This window comes from Octodon degus, unplaced genomic scaffold (assembly GCF_000260255.1).
Source record: "Octodon degus isolate 3935 unplaced genomic scaffold, OctDeg1.0 scaffold00007, whole genome shotgun sequence".
Classification (NCBI taxonomy): domain Eukaryota; kingdom Metazoa; phylum Chordata; class Mammalia; order Rodentia; family Octodontidae; genus Octodon; species Octodon degus.
Genome location: NW_004524583.1, coordinates 23,807,533 through 23,821,072, shown reverse-complemented (window position 1 = coordinate 23,821,072; position 13,540 = coordinate 23,807,533). Strand labels below are relative to the sequence as shown.

The 13,540-nt window shown below is 47.2% G+C and overlaps 1 pseudogene; it reads left to right on the top strand.

Annotated features, from left to right (window-relative positions):
* The first annotated feature begins 5,949 nt into the window (after positions 1-5,949).
* On the top strand, positions 5,950-6,265 carry LOC111812566 (annotated as a pseudogene).
* Positions 6,266-13,540: the final 7,275 nt, after the last annotated feature.

Here is a 13,540-nt window from a genome sequence, read left to right as displayed (position 1 = left end):
TGTCCTGAATTCCAGAGAATATTTTCTTTTATTGACACAAAACATTAGATACATCTTAGCAAGCCAGGGTGCATCAAAACTTGACAAATCCTTACTTGATTAACCACCACCACCACCGAAAAAGAAACTCAGACATGTGGAGGAAAGAGAAAAGAGAACAAACAAGTTAGAAAAGCAACAGAAGTGACATGGTGGGAATGCTGTGTTACCTTCATGAACACTTACCCAGACTCCTCTGTAAGAATAACTTGGCCCAGCTATTAAAACATCCATGCAGACTGAAGGAAACGTGGGAGACAGAAGCTGAGTATAGGTGATACTGACATTCAGAAGGCCTGTGGGAACCTACCAACTAACAGTCCTGCCAAGTATACCAAGAGAGAGAAACTAGACCTGGGTAGGGTAATCTGTAGTTGACGCTGGATGCAGCTCCTGGGAAAACAGCAGGCAGACGCCCTGGCACCAAAGACATGACCAAGAAAAAACATTGAGAAAATATCTCCATTTACAAGCCTGTGATCTCAAAAGAATCCTTAGTGAAAAGTTTTTGACTCAAAATGCATCTGTCTGCTTTCATGTTGGTCATTCCTGTAATATACACAGCTACTTAGACATCTAGAAGGAAATGTGTGTGTGTGTGTGTGTGTGTGTGCGCGCGCGCGTGCGCGCGCTTTGGTGTTTATTAATTAAGTAAGAAATCAGCACCCATGGCTCAGTGGTCTAAAGCACCTACTTAGAACAAGCTAAGCACAGAGGCCGCGGTTCAATCCCCCAGCACCACATGCCAGCCAGCCCCGCCCCCTGGTGGGCTGAGCTGGCCACACACACACACAAAATAAATAAGTAAATAAATAAAACAAATAAATAAAATTTTAAAAAAAGAAAGAAATCAGCACCCAACTTGAAGAAGCAAGAGGCTCTGAAAGAGTACGGACTCAGGGATCTAAGAATCCAGTTGATCCTAGGAGTTTCATGTATGGGAATCCTATTGTTGACGAGGCCACCAAATCTGTCCTGTCTCCTGGAGACCAAACAAAGGTAGGGAGTTACTCAGGCCAGGAAGGGGAATGTGAAGAGAGGTGATAGTGGATGGGGAAAGGGACTCAAGGCTTGAGCAATGGAGCCCGAGAGCCCCCGTCTGCTTCTACTCCTGGCCAGAACAGACCTCATTTCTAAAAGGCAATACTTCAGTGCTGAGCACCTGGGACATCACCTTGCCAAGACGCCTGACTCCCCTCACTCCTGTTTTCCTGCAGATGACCTCCTTTGAGGGGGGCCCTTATGACCACTGCTTCTGACATCACAGTCTCAGGACACCATCTCCCCACTTATTGCTTCTGGCTGCTTTTCATGGAGAGGCTTCCCTAGACCAAGGGAGCAGCAGATGAGGGCATTGTTGCAGGAAGCCAACGTGTCTTGCTCCTAGCATTCTCTTAATCCAGCAGGAGAGAAAGCCTAGCTATTTTTCTGTTTGTAGACAAGATGCTCAGCTGCTTGGAATTCATCTGTAAAGAGTCACAGGAATTTGGCAGCCACATTAGAGCAAGTGAACTCAGCACTCTTAGAATGGAAAGATATAGTCATAACTTGCTAATGCCACCAAGTCACGACACAGGTTTGCAGCGCCAGGGGATGGAGTCACCATTCAGCTTACTAGGAGGGGCGGACACCAGGGTCAGCCTGAAGAATTTGGATCATCTCAGGGCCTAACATACAAAGATTGGTGGCATACTTACTTGTGACAGTCAAGAAGGAGAAGATGGTACAATCCATGTAGGACTGGGTTAGTAGCAAGGAACTAAAGAGGGCTGCCGCTGGCAAGGTCCTCTAGTGGTGGACCTTCCATCCCAGTCAAACTTGCCTCGGGGAAACTGGTGACCGGGCCTTGTGATCAGAGCATACACGTCCCTCGCCAGAGCGCCCGGCCTCTGTTTCTTGAAGAGCCTGGCCCATGGCCAGGAACAGGACAGTAGCCTACAGGAAATGTTCAGAAGCAGCTTTACTCTAGAGCCCACGCCTCCCAGTCTGAAACACATCCTAAGGGAAGGACCCAGAGCTGTTGCTTTAGGAAGCACAATTTCAGGTTAGTAAAAGAAAGAGAAAGGGAAAGCAAATCAGGAAAGGGCGAGTTGATGCAGCTGGATACTTTATCATGCCCCAGGTGCGGCCCAACAAGCTTCAGCACAATGCAGCTATTTCTCAATGCCTGTACCTAAAGAGAAAAACAAATCATCAAAGATAAGAAGAGGAGGGTCGGCGAGATAGCTCAGCAGACTAAGCGCCTGCTTAGGTAAGAGCAGGGCCTGGGGTTTGATCCCCAGCACCACATGCTCTGCCAGCCCCGCCCCCAGGCACACTGAGCCAGCCAACGAGTCCAGGTGTGGTGTAATCCCAGCACTGGAGGGGCTGACAACAGGAGGATCACTATGAGTCTGAGATGCCTAGTGAGAACTTGTACCAAATAAATAAATAAATAAATAAATAAATACAAGAATAAGTAAGGGATTTTTTTTTCTTTAAATGTATTTGGTACAGGATCTCACTATGCAGGTCGGATTTGTAGTGATCTTCCTGTTTTCAGCCTCCTCAGCACTGGGATTACAGGTGTGCCGCCACCACGCCAGGTCTCTGTGGCCAGCTCAGCATGCCTGGGTACAGAGCTGGCATGGCATGTGGTGCCAGTGATTGAAATCCAGGCCCTGCAATTGCCTAAGCAGGCACTTAGTCTGCTGAGCTATCTCACCAGCCCTTAGGTAAGGAATTTAGCTATTCATCTCCAGCCTCCCTGGCCAATCTCTGAGGCAATAATCACTGTAACAGCTGAGATGACCAAGCCCTGGATCTCTGAGGCATGTGAGGTGAGGAGAACAAGGGCGCAGGATGAAGTAAGTACACTGGCAGGATACTAAGTTGAAGGAAACCATCTGCCATCACTCCTGGTTTTGATACAGCTCCGAGTTTTCAATCTTGAATTTTGAACCCATCCCTGACATCAGCAAAGTCTGAAGGTTAGGAAGGAAATGGGCCTCCCTGCCTCTGTAAGTGGCCTTCTGGAATGGGAGGCCTCCTAATGCCCTGGTGGCACCTGCTTCCTGAAACAGGTTCTGGTTTCCATCCATGGATATGTTATTAGCTGAATGAAAACAGAGTTGCATCCATTGGACCCTAGGGTCTCCTCTAGATTTTAGTTGGGTGATGAGCCTAAAAAAAAGCCATGCATCCCCTTCTCCATGTATTGAGGCAGCGGTTAGTATTAGGTTGAGAGGTCAAGGTTGGGCTGTGGACTCTGCTTTACTTTTACATAGTAAACAGGACCCGCATATAACCACCTGCCATGGCTGAGCTCTGCAATGTAAAAGGAGAGCTCTTGTGAAGGCATTTTATGCCTGCAGAATGCCTCAGCAGTGCCTAGCACCGAAAAAGCATGAAAACTAGCTTCCATTGACAAACATCAATTATTTTGCCTGTTATGTTACCTTATCGCTTTGTCCTGATGACTGCACGTGTCTTTGTCATTCATAATCTGGCTTACTTTTCTGGTCACCTGCACCACTGCAGTGACCGTGGCCTGTAAGCCCTTCCTGACCACCTGCATCTTTGCTGTGTTTCTCAGCATGCTTTGCTCCAGTTCCTCTTCATCCCCATTTTCCCAGATAAAGAAACTGGCTGCTGGCTGCACTCAGCACCCTTACTGGACTCCAGCCCACCAAGCAGGCTCCCAACCCTTCCTTCTGTGCATCTGGGTCTAGAGAGATCAGTCCCCTCTGTTAATTAAGAGGTGAGCACAACCCCCAGCAGTTACTTCCTGGGGCAGGTGCTGCAGACGGAAGAGAGAGAGTAAGAACCCTTCAAAATAAACCACACAGCAGCCCTGGGAAAATCTTGTAGGAGAGCCTCCTGGCACCTCAGTCCCCTAAGCCAGGCACTTATACAGAATTCTGGAGCTGAGAGGCCCCCTAGGCCTCACTCCATCCCCTAACAGTGCATTCTGCTTCACAGCACTGTGGGACTTTTGGGGTAAAGGACAGATTATATTTGAGATTTAAAACTCAAAGCCACAGGATTCGGACTGAACTGTTGGACCTTAAGTATGCTGTCTATGCTCTTAGAGGCCACGCTCCCCTGTGGGGTTCCTTTACAACTCCCAAAAGGCCCCACAGCTCAAGGTGGTGACTTCTGTACTGGACAGAGCTTGTGCCCAGCACAGGCAAGGGGAAGGGAGGGGAGTGAGCCCCTGTCCCCTTGGGTTGCAGAGGCTCTCTGCTGTGAGGACCCGCTCCTCCTCCCCGGGTCCAGGAAGGCTGGAGGCTGAGAGCAAGTGTGCAGCAGGTGCCCCGCCATGAAGGATGGAAGAAGACTCCTGCTTCTTTGAACTGGCAGTAGGCATCCCCGTGGGCAGGCTCCGGTCCCTGCAGCCTGGGTGGTCACCGCCTTTACTATCAGTTGCCAGTTCAGGCTATTGGGCGCAGGCTGTGGGAGGGCTGAGCCCTGGGATGGTGGAGCAGGATGCACCACCAGCCACCAGAGTCTTCTCATGCAGGGAAGCCCAGGGAAACTGGGAGAAGCAGGCTGAAAGGAAGCACTAAGTCACACAGTCCTGGGCAACCTCTTAATCTAAAAACCAAGTAGGCCAGGCCATTCAGCAGAACACCAGAATGAGGCCTATTTGTTTAAGACTAAACTACACCCATAAAACAGAGCAAACCATTGGACTCTCATAGCCCCTAACACAAACTGTCAAGGTGTAACATAAATTTTATACAGCTCAATTTAATTTTGACTACGGACAGTGAACTTGTCTTGTCCAGTGCAAATACAGAGCCACGCAGGTGTCTCTCCACCCCCGCTGTGCACCTGTCTCAGCCTCACCTTGCCCATCAGGGGCACATGAATCTTCAGTATCCCCATTGCACTAAGATGGGGCCAGGAATATTCCAGGCTGCAGGCTGCGCAGAACGTCTGGCATTCTGTGCTCTTCTGCGACTTCTCCTCTGCAAGCTCAGGCTGCCCAGAGACAGGGCACGCAAGGAGCCTGAGGTCCCGCTGGCTGTGGTGTGGGCAGGGAAGCCGGGGCCCTCAGCTCAGTGTTCCCTGCTTTATCTGGGGTTTCCACCAGTGTCGTCCCTATGAGAGGTTTGGTGCTAACACTGTAATTGCTTTCTCTAAAATACTCCTGACCTTGGGGCCAGGGAGATGGCTCAGTGGAATAAGCGCTTCCCTAGCAAGCGCAAGGGTCTGAGTTCAATCCCTGGTTCCTCCAAAAAAATAAAATTAAATACTCCTGACCTCAAGTTCACTTTGTCTCCCCTCTTAACCCAAGAAACAAAACTAAAATAACTTCTCCAAAGCCAAGGAAAGGTTTGTAGGATTTGGCAAGAAGGACTGTTCTTACGTAATTGTTCATTTTTTCCGATTGTATCATTTATGAAATCAACTCTATGCCCCTTCCAGCCTACTAGCTGTTAGAACTCAATAATAATAATAATAATAATAATAATAATAATAATAATAATAATAATATAATAAACAATAAGTTAAGGAGAGGGACAACTTTTCTCCTCTCACTTGGGTCCACAGGCCTTACAGCCAAAGGTGCACCCTGAGCAGTTACACAGCCCCCATGACCCATCTCTGGCACTTCTGTGGTTAGGGCTCTGCCCTGCACACAAGATACAGCAAAGAAAGGAAATTCTGAACTTTTCAAATAAACAAGCATTCAGAATCCGAGGAAGTAAACGACAAGCTCTGGTCCAGCAAAAACAGAAGTGGCTCTTGCCATCGAAGGCTATGGCTGTCCCACAACTGTCCCAAAGGAAAACACCAATTCCTTAGAGTACCTTCCACACTGCTATTTCTTGATTATTTTCTTTCATTTCTTTGTGAGGTACCTCCAACAGAAAACTAAAGGAAACAGCCTTCCACCACAGCAACCATCAAAGAATAGTAGCCATGGGTCTCCACTGTCCCATGGCTGTGGGCCTCAACAAGGGCCACAAGGTGACTAAGAATTTGAGCAAACAGGCACAGCCACCATCGCAGATGCCTCACCAAATACACCAAGTTTGTGCGGGAGATGATCCGGGAAGTGTGCAGCTTTGCCCCCTACGAGCAGCATGCCATGGAGCTGCACAAGGTCTCCAAGGACAAATGCACCCTCAAGCTCATCAAGAAAAGGGTGGGGACACATGTCCATGCCAAGAGGAAGCATGAGGAGCTGAGCAATGTGCTGGCCACCACGAGGAAGACAGCTGCCAAGAAGGACTGAGCCCCTCGGGAGTCTAGCTTTGCAGAAAGTTAAAAAGAAAAGAGAAAATTAAAAAAAAAAAAAAAAAAAAAAACCCGTTCTGGGAGAACACTAGAACAGGCCAGGACCTCAGGAATCACAGGGATATTTGTCACCCCACAGCATGAGACTTTGAGAACAACTCTGGAATTGTTTTTCAGAAGCACACAGGCACAAATCAGAAACAATCTTTCATTTCACTTTCCCTTTATTAACCAATTATGATTTTTAACACTGATATTACAAGGGCCGGCCAAATAGCTCAGAGAATTAAAGCACTGGCAAGCAGGTGCAGGGGCCGGGGGATCGATCCCCAGGCCCACCATGCCGGCCCTGCCCCCCCAGGCACACTGAGACATCAATTGAGACTGGGCATGCGTGCCTGTAATCCCAGCTCTTTGAAGGCTGTAAACAAGTGGGTCACTACGAGTCTGATCTAGTAGTGAGACCTTGAACACCCTATAGACCTTTCCCTAAAATTTAAAAAAAAGCAGGAGGGCTTCTCCCTCTCCTCTTATTTTATTGAATAGAACTGTACTCTGATATGTTCTTTTTTAAAAAAAGCAATGAGATATTTCCCAGATCTGTTGCTACTCCTTTGGATGCTCCAAGTTGTCCCAGCTTTAGCCAGGGGGACTCCATCGAGTAAATCCTGTGTCCTTTGGACACCTCTCCAGTTTACACGCTGTGTGATGGTACTTTTTTAAAAATTAGGAGACTAAGAGAAATACAAAAGACAAAGTAAGAGCTACGAAGGACTAGACAAGAGAAAGGTAGTTGTAGTAATAATAACAATTCTTTTCACCTCAAAAAGAAGCATACCTCTGGTAAAGGGTTCCGTTGCCTATCACAGGGGTTCAGATGCAACCCGAAGCCATGGAGATGGGCCTGCCAGCTGTCTATTGCATGGGGTATGTCCTGGGAAGGCCTCAAGATTTGTCCCCTCAAGAGCTTTACAGTATGCATGTATGCTTGGCAAATGGCCCATTTTCAGATAGGGGTAGCAAGGGCAAGTTCATGCTGAGGGAAGAAGGAGTTCAGACACAGTTGTCTGGTTGTTGAAGGGCAGGATGGGTTCTTAGGATGAAAAGGGGGCACTATATGAATCCCCCTGAAGCATTTCGAACCTCAAGGTGAGCAGCTACTGAGAGGAAGGTACACTCTGAGCTCATGCCGTCCATCAAAGGTGACAGTTGTAGCAATCTCAATGAGAAAAGGACCCATGACAAAGACCAAAGAAGGAACAAGTGAAACTTTTATTGTGAGTTCGAGACCCACATCCCAGGCTCTCAGGTCAGGGCTGCGCAAAAATGTTGGCCTCCTTTTGTACTTCACCTCAGGATTACATACTTTTCTGATTTCCATTGTAACCACATTACCTCATTTTCAGGAATATTACGAGAATGCCCAACAATTGCCGCAAGGTTTACAGTTCCCAGACACTGTTAGCTATCTGCCTGTCATGGTACAGTGTGGCTTAATAGTAAATGTTCCCCAAGTTGTTCTATTTGTTCCTATTATGTGACCCTAATTTTCTCTAAGTGGGTTTATGGTTAGCTACATGAGAGAGGGTGAGGGAGTGTGTCTTATCTATAGTTTAACTGAACATAAATGACCCTCCATTAGAATGGAGTCTCTGTTTTCCCATCAAAACGAAAATAAGGGAGTCACTCTTGTCTTTGGCAACAGAAGGAAGACATTCAAGTATAGACTGGACATCTGTGCCCTGTAACATTTATGTTACAATTCAAACCCCTAATTAGGAATGTGGACTTTGCAAAGTAATTAAGTCATGACAGATGACAGTGAGCCCCTGTGCATGGGATTAGTGGCCTTATAAAAGGGAGCCAGAGCATCCTCTCCCTTTCCTTCCACCGTGTACAGAGAAGTGGACTGAGACAGCCATGGCTTGCACACAAAAAGCTGAACCAGCCTCTACTGGGACCCTGACTGCAGACTTCCACTGTTCAGAACTGTTACACTCCAATTTCACAGCTCAGCCCATGGCACACTGTGAAAGCAGTCCTAATGAGCTCAGGTAGAGCCCCGTGTAGCTTCGGTTAATGGGGAAGCCACAGAAGAATCTGCTCTGGCCACGGAGTCAATTGCAGCTGGTAGAAAGCGCAGTGAAGACTCATTCATGTGACAACCTAGGGACTGACTGGCCTTCAGACATACTTGAAGTGGAGAGGAGATGGACTGCATGGTCACTTGCAAGAACATGTGAGGCAAGAGCCAGATTAATCTGGACTGCAGGCTAAGTGGTCATTTAGGAGGTAATCATGGTAGCCATGCTTACCTCTGACATGGAGGCTCAGTAGGGTATTCTGGGTCTCAGTGTCAACCAGTCATGAGGTGGGTGATGGTCACAAGGTGGAGACTCCTGGCCCACTACTGCTTCCATGTGGCAAGGGGAAGGAATTAATTTTATTTTATTTTTATTTAACTTTTGTACTGGGGATTGAACTCTGGACCTTGCACTTGCTAGGCAGATGCTTATGCCACTGAGCTAACCTCTCAGAAGGAAGAATAGTAGGACAGAAAATCATTAATGGAAGGAAAATGGGGATGAAAATGTCCTAGAAATAACCACAGAACTGTCAGCACATAATGGCCAGGTAGGCGGCACTCAGAAGACTCTGGGATAAGGAACTGATCCCTAAGTACCCCAGGGCAGGCCCCCTGGGATGGCAGGCATCAGGCATATGCCTCGCTGGCCCTAGGCTTTGATGACCAAGGACAAAGTATGGGGTGAGCAAAGCGGAAAGTGAACTTCAGCAAAACAGAAATAATGACACACACAAGAAAGGGGATGTTTGCTGTGCTTGTTTGTTGGACAATATCCACTATTTGTGAGAGAGTAAGAGACCTTCACAGAAACACTTCAACAAAATCACAGGACCAAACCTTGATAGAGACACAACCAGTGTCGGGTGCAAACCATTGCTTATCTGTTAGAAATCCCTGAACATCATTTACAAGAAAAATACACGTCCAAGACCAACTCAGCTTACATGCACTGTCCGTTGCCTCCCCCTAGTGACTGGAAATGTGCAGCACCCTACAAATCTCAAATGCACGGTTGCACATCCCTCCCAGAGCTCTCACACCTCAGGCATCTGGACGACTCTGGAAAACAGGAGGCTTGCTGCCCCCACTATCTCACACTGACATGGCTCTGTGGCCGGCTGACCAAAGTCACGGAAAGAGACGCCCTCCTGGCTTGGAGTCAGGCTTTCCCCTTTGTGCACGGCTGGTGAACTCCAGCCCACAGCTCGAACTCCAGCACCATCTCAGCCTGGGTGAGAGGGCCATGGCGGAAAGCTGCACAGGCACGCCCTAAGCAGAGCTGGCCTGCGCAGGTGCACGAGTGAGCGCGGACCTCTGCAGCCTCCACGGCCCGGTGCCTTAAATCGCATCCTTCACTGCAAACAGAATCCTGTTTAAGTTTCTGGGCCCGCTGGGAGGTAGTTCTTCGTTGTATCCATCTGAAAAAAAAAAAAAAATACACTATTATAATTGTGTAAATATCCTTTTTGTTCATTTTTCCTTGTTTTCCAATTTTTTCCCTTCTTTGTCTCTTTCCTGACTTTTCTGACAGTTCGCTACATAGGAAAAGAACTGTGAAGTTACAAGAACTACACAGTCCCCGGCGGTCTTTTCCCAGCACTCCCACAGGTCCCGCAAGAGTCCTCCCACCCCGGGCACTCCGAGAACCAAGTTCAACCGGAGGAGTACATTCAGAACAGGCTCTGCCCGAGCAGCTCTTTCCCTTAGGGACTGTGTTTCCTGTGACTAGAGAGGAATTAGTGGATATGAATGGGCAAAGAATTGTCCAGGGAGCATTTTGAGACTCAAAAATCACTGAGTGAGCTTTCATAGCATATGCCTTACAACACACACACACACACACACACACACACACACACACACCCCACAAAGAGGTGCCGCACAATTATGGGCTTACCAGTCTGCTTGGGGATGGTGAAAAGCAATTCCTGGAGTCAGCTACTAAAAATCCTTCCAGCATCTGAACTTCACAGATGTCAGGGTGGAGAGCACAGCTTGTTCTTAAGCAAACACCTTCAATGCAGGCAGGCGCCACCAGGCTCCGCTGAGAGCAGGTGTTGGCCTGTCTCTGCTTCATGGTGGAGTCAAGAGTCTGCCACATCCCTCTGGGGTTCTCTGATGTAATGAATGTCAGAGAAAGTAGAAAAAGCAGCCAGGAACCACAGAAACTCCTTCATCCGATGCCCCCTTCCTACTGCTGAAGAGAACGGCTCCAAGTTGCAGAGGAGAGAACTCTTTTTACAGAGCCTGAGGAAGGTTCTTTCCAAAATTCATGCTCTGGGATATGAGACAACAGCCTGTCACATGCACTGCTGAAGTTATGGAACTCTTAGTCCCTAAGAGGGAACAGCAGAATCCATCTAAGGTTGGGTCCTGCACAGCCTCCTGTTGCCCTGTGAACCTATACCAAGGACATAAAGGCAAGAACAAATCAACATCTAGGGACACCTCGTTTAGCACGACAGTTGCAGTATCTCCTGTGGACTCAATGAATGTTCAGCTGAACTAAAGGATTTCACGTATGTATATGCAGAAAACTCTAACGTGCATGCAACAGTTAGGTGATGGTGCACAAAAGGACAGGGCAAAGAAGAGATCACTTTTCCTCTGGGAGGTAAACACTCTGAAGATATTTTTTTGGGGGGACGGGGCTGGTTCAGGATGCCTTCAGGGCAGTTCTGGTAAGGCTTGAGGATCTGGGGATGGAACCACAGCACCCTGATTGCTTTGTTTAAGCAGTCACTTAAACAACTGAGCTAATGGGTAAGCCCCCATGACAAACACTCTGAGTATCTTCTAATTAACATAATTAATTTGCACAGTGTAGGATGCTGGGCCACATTTACCCTTTGGCCCCACAATGACCTAAGAGGGAGGTATCAGAATCCCCGTTGGACAGTGTAAAGGCTAAGCTCTGAAAGCGGAGGTCACTTTCTGGTGGTTTAGCATCTTAAATGGTGCAGTAAAGATTTGCAACCAACCCTAAACACTCAGAGGTGGCCTGATTACAAAGCTGATACCCTGAGAATCAGAAAGTGTTATTGATCATCGGAATTGTCATCTAAAAAGTTGGCATCCCCAGTCAGGGACAACCTTGGTGAACGAAGCATTACATAGGCAAGCCTGGTCAAATAGGCAAGCTGTGTATTTGGCCATCATCCTCGACATCCACATCTCTACTGCAACTGTCAGTCAGGGACCACACCACTCAGCTACATTAACGAGTTCTTTAGCATTATGAATCCAGCCAAAAGAACCAAGTGATATTGACCACATTCTCCTCAAGGAATGGATGGACTCAGCCATCATAGTCGATAGCATCACATCACCTGGAGAAATGCTGACAGATCACTTAGTAGCTGTGGGACTTTGGGCAAGTCAGTCAAGTTCTCTGAGCCTATCTTTTAATGTATACACCAAGATAAAAAGAGAATCTACTTCACTTAGTGTAAAGGTTGAACAAGATTACATGCCTCAAGTACTTAGCACAGCAACTAGAACATAGTAGTTATTCAATTAATGTTCACCATTGTTATCACTAATACTAATCCTGTTTCTACTCAAGACTTGGATGATTTGTAGCAGGAAGGCCCCAGAGGGTAATTTCCACTTTCCTTTGCTAGAAACTGAAAAGGGTTTCAATGTCTCTGCTTTCTTTGCTTTGAATTGTGTGAGACACAGTCTCTCTTCTTCTCCACTCTGGGTGAGGGCAGATCATTCTGATTGGCTGTAAGACACCAATGTGGTCACTGGTACATTCAGAGGGACTAGAACAGAGTCCAGAGCTTGGGTTGTCCCTGCCATCTGCACCAGGATGCTATGAACTGCCCTCTTCACCAAAGCCTGGCCACATTCCCTTGGATCAAAGTTCCCAAGACCTAGTTCAAGGAATAATTAATATCTAGTCTGACAGGGAAATAGTTCAGTGGAATAAGCACTACCCTGGCAAGCGCAAGGGCCTGAGTTCAATCCCCGGTTCCAAAAAAAAAAAAAAAAAAAAAATCGAGTAAATATCTAGTCTGGCCCTCACAGTGCCATAAATTTGGCCACCACTAGATGCATTTTGAAGGGAAGGGTGTGCTTGCTTTACTACCACTTGTTCTGTATACACAGAGCATCATATCATACTTAGCTAGGATCTCTAGAGAAATAGAACCATTAGGCTAGGGGTGTGTTTGTGTTTGTGTGTGTGTGTGTGTGTGTGTGTACATGTGCATGTGTGTTCATGGATTATAGAGGCTGACAAGTTCCAAGGTCTGCAAGGAGAGTCAACAAGCTGAAGATTGGAGAAATGTCTCAGTTCAAGTCTTAAAGGCAAGAAAAACTAAGCGTCCCTCTCTGAAGGCAGCCTGGTTGGAGGAATCCCTTCTCACTGAGGAGGGTGCTCCGTCTGATACAGGGAGAAAAGCTGATCTTGGATGGGTGACCTCCAAATGATACAGGGAACCTCTAAATGACATAGGGAAAAATCGTCTCCTGACCTGACTTGGACGAGTTCATGTTCTCTAAAACCGAAGAATTAATTTTAGGAAGAAGCAGAGGTGATGAACAGAATATATTTATTGAGGGAAAGAAAGCTCCTGTCCAACAGAGGGACAGGAGGGAGGTTCAAGCGGGTTGTCCCTGAGAAGCTGTCTCTTCCAGGGACTTTTATAGAGTAAAACCATGTGGTGAGGTGGGTCTAAGGTGGTGGAGAACATGGGAACTCGCTTAGGTGGATGTGAAGTGGGACAAAACTATGGTCACCCAATGGGATTACAAGCACCATTGCTCAGGTAAAATTGATTAAGTACGGGACCAAATGGGAAGCAAGTCATGTAACAAGCAGGCATGAATGTAGAACAGGACTGTATGAGGTAGCCATCCAGTAGTAGTCGGATTAACAATTCTTCTGGCTTCCTCAGGGTGATGATCAATCTCGGATGCCAATCTTTAGAGAGGTCAGCATTTGTTTGATCTTTGATCTTTAGGTCTGACCCATGGCAGGAGCATCCATCCCTCCCAGTGTTGCAAGATATCTGAACTTTTGTGTTATCTCTTTTGAGGGCCTTGCCTTGCCTGACTGCCTAAAATATTTCTATCTAACTCGGCTGCCTACAACACCTCCAGCCATGGATTTGGGCTGATTGGATGAGGCCCATCCACATTAGGAAAATTTGCTTTACTCACTTTACCTATAAATGTTAA